Below are 3896 nucleotides of genomic sequence, written 5' to 3' on the forward strand. Positions count from 1 at the left end.
GTGTCCGCTGTGCCGTGCGTGTGATCATTGCTTGTACAGCCCTCTCGCAGTGTCCGGAGCAAGTATGGTGGGTCTGACACACCGGTGTCAATGTGTTCTTTTTTCCATTTCCAGGAGTGTATGTACCGACTTGACAGAAAATCCTAGGAAGTTATGGTCTTACGTTAAATCAGTAAGTGGCTCGACACAGCATATCCAGACACTCCGGGATGATGATGGCACTGAAACAGAGGATGACATGCGTAAAGCTGAAATACTAAACACCTTTTTCCGAAGCTGTTTCACAGAGGAAGACCGCACTGCATTTCCTTCTCTAAATCCTCACACAAACAAAAAAATGGCTGACATCGAAATAAGTGTCCAAGGAATAGAAAAGCAACTGGAATCACTCAACACAGGAAAGTCCACTGGACCTGACGGGATACCAATTCGATTCTACACAGAGTACGCCAAAAAACTTGCCCCCCTTCTAACAGCCGTGTACCGCAAGTCTCTAGAAGAATGGAAGGTTCCAAATGATTGGAAAAGAGCGCAGGTAGTCCCAGTTTTGAAGAAGGGCCGTCGAGCAGATGCGCAAAACTATAGACCTATATCTCTGACGTCGATCTGTTGTAGAATTGTAGAACATATTTTTTGCTCGCGTATCATGTCATTTCTGGAAACCCAGAATCTACTCTGTAGGAATCAACATGGATTCCGGAAACAGCGATCGTGTGAGACCCAACTCGCTTTATTTCTTCATGAGACCCAGAAAATATTAGATACAGGCTCCAGGGTAGATGCTATTTTCCTTGACTTCCGGAAGGCGTTCGATACAGTTCCGCACTGTCGCCTGATAAGCAATGTAAGAGCCTACGGAATATCAGACCAGCTGTGCGGCTGGATTGAAGAGTTTTTAGCAAACAGAACACAGCATGTTGTTCTCAATGGAGAGACGTCTACAGACGTTAAAGTAACCTCTGGCGTGCCACAGGGGAGTGTTATGGGATCATTGCTTTTCACAATATATATATAAATGACCTAGTAGATAGTGTCGGAAGTTCGATGCGGCTTTTCGCGGATGATGCTGTAGTATACAGAGAAGTTGGAGCATTAGAAAATTGTAGCGAAATGCAGGAAGATCTGCAGCGGATAGGCAGTTGGTGCAGGGACTGGCAACTGACCCTTAACATGTTGTTGTTGTTGTGGTCTTCAGTCCTGAGACTGGCTTGATGCAGCTCTCCATGCTACTCTATCCTGTGCAAGCTTCTTCATCTCCCAGTACCTACCGCAACCTACATCCTTCTGAATCTGCTTAGTGTATTGATCTCTTGGTCTCCCTCTACGATTTTTACCCTCCACGCTGCCCTCCAATGCTAAATTTGTGATCCCTTGATGCCTCAGAACATGTCCTACCAACCGATCCCTTCTTCTAGTCAAGTTGTGCCACAAACTTCTCTTCTCCCCAATCCTATTCAATACCTCCTCATTAGTTACGTGATCTACCCACCTTAATTTCAGCATTCTTCTGTAGCACCACATTTCGAAAGCTTCTGTTCTCTTTTTGTCCAAACTGGTTATCGTCCATGTTTCACTTCCATACATGGCTACACTCCATACAAATACTTTCAGAAACGACTTCCTGACACTTAAATCTATACTCGATGTTAACAAATTTCTCTTCTTCAGAAACGCTTTCCTTGCCATTGCCAGTCTACATTTTATAACCTCTCTACTTCGACCATCATCAGTTATTTTACTCCCTAAATAGCAAAACTCCTTTACTATTTTAAGTGTCTCATTTCCTAATCTAATCCCCTCAGCATCACCCGATTTAATTTGACTACATTCCATTATCCTCGTTTTGCTTTTGTTGATGTTCATCTTATATCCTCCTTTCAAGACACTGTCCATTCCGTTCAACTGCTCTTCCAAGTCCTTTGCTGTCTCTGACAGAATTACAATGTCATCGGCGAACCTCAAAGTTTTTATTTCTTCTCCATGAATTTTAATACCTACTCCGAATTTTTCTTTTGTTTCCTTTACTGCTTGCTCAATATACAGATTGAATAACATCGGGGAGAGGCTACAACCCTGTCTCACTCCTTTCCCAACCATTGGTTCCCTTTCATGCCCCTCGACTCTTATAACTGCCATCTGGTTTCTGTACAAATTGTAAATAGCCTTTCGCTCCCTGTATTTTACCCCTGCCACCTTCAGAATTTGAAAGAGAGTATTCCAGTTAACGTTGTCAAAAGCTTTCTCTAAGTCTACAAATGCTAGAAACGTAGTTTGCCTTTTCTTAATCTTTCTTCTAAGATAAGTCGTAAGGTTAGTATTGCCTCACGTGTTCCAATATAGACAAATGTAATGTATTGTGAATACATAGAAGAAGGATCCTTTATTGTATGAAACAACACTGGTAGCAGTTACTTCTGTAAAATATCTGGGAGTATGCGTCTGGAACTGATATGAAGTGAAATGATCATATAAAATTAATTGTTGGTAAGGCGGGTACCAGGTTGAGATTCATTGGGAGAGTTCTTAGAAAATGTAGTCCATCAACAAATGAGGTGGCTTACAAAACACTCGTTCGACCTATACTTGAGTATTGCTCATCAGTGTGGGATCCGTACCAGGTCGGGTAGACAGAGGAGATAGAGAAGATCCAAAGAAGAGCGGCGCGTATCGTCACATGGTTATTTGGTAAGTGTGATAGCGTTACGGAGATGTTTAGCAAACTCAAGTGGCAGACTCTGCAAGAGAGGCGCTCTGCATCGCGGTGCAGCTTGCTGTCCAGGTTTCGAGACGGTGCGTTTCTGGATGAGGTATCGAATATATTGCTTCCCTCTACTTATACCTCCCGAGGAGATCAAGAGTGTAAAATTAGAGAGATTCGAGAGCGCACGGAGGCTTTCCGACAGTCGTTCTTCCCGCGAACCATACGCGAGTGGAACAGAAAAGGGAGGTAACGTCAGTGGCACGTAAAGTGCCCTCCGCCACAGTCCGTTGGGTGGCTTGCGGAGTATAAGTGCAGATATAGATGTAGATTTTTGCGAGGATATTCAGTTGTTAATTATTATTCCGTCGTCAAGGTGCAGCTACGTCACGTATTCAACAACTACACGACGTAATTCCAGAGAAAACATACCCTTGAACAATGTTCAGAATGCGTCGTATTTCGGTGTATATTTATTGCTGTTTACAGTTAAATTGTCGCTAAATGACTTTTCACTTTTATGTTATCCGAAGAATTAGTTATTTCCAAAAATACACTTTAAATGTATGCGACACGAAGAATTAAAGTTGAATTAAAGTTTATTGTTCTTCGTAATTATTTGTCCCTACTCTGAGAACATACACCGATTTTTCATCCAGGGAATTGCGTCTGCTAGCGTCAGCTATTCCGACTTTGACGATAGCTTTTGGCAACACGGCCCAATTGTAAGTTACTCGTGATTGCGTTTATCTGTTGCCTACTCAAACCTAATAATTGAGTTTATGTCGGCGATCGATCTCTTTCTGTGTCCTTTGATGTTCGTGACTATTAAGTATCACGAAGGCTGAGTCCCAGCACAAATCAGCAATCACACGCCTTATCTGCCTAAACGGTAAAGATGATTTTACTTCAGTCCGACTTCTGACTAACACTTCCAACCGTAAAACTTTTTAAACTTCAGATAGGTTTTAAAACAATCTAGTAGCACTTAACATGCGTACTACTATTGCACGAGTACAAGAGAGAAGTTAACATCTCCATTGCCTAGTTACATTGTAGTCACAGCGAACTTACAGCTCCATGCGGCTACAACTCTCTTCTAAGATAAATCTTATCTTTAGTCAGTTTACGATCTGGGCTTTAACCTTCGTAAAAAATAATTTTTTGAATTCTTTCTTTCAAGTTTCTGTTTCGTGTC

Source organism: Schistocerca americana, chromosome 9, assembly GCF_021461395.2.
Source record: "Schistocerca americana isolate TAMUIC-IGC-003095 chromosome 9, iqSchAmer2.1, whole genome shotgun sequence".
NCBI classification, from domain to species: Eukaryota; Metazoa; Arthropoda; class Insecta; order Orthoptera; family Acrididae; genus Schistocerca; species Schistocerca americana.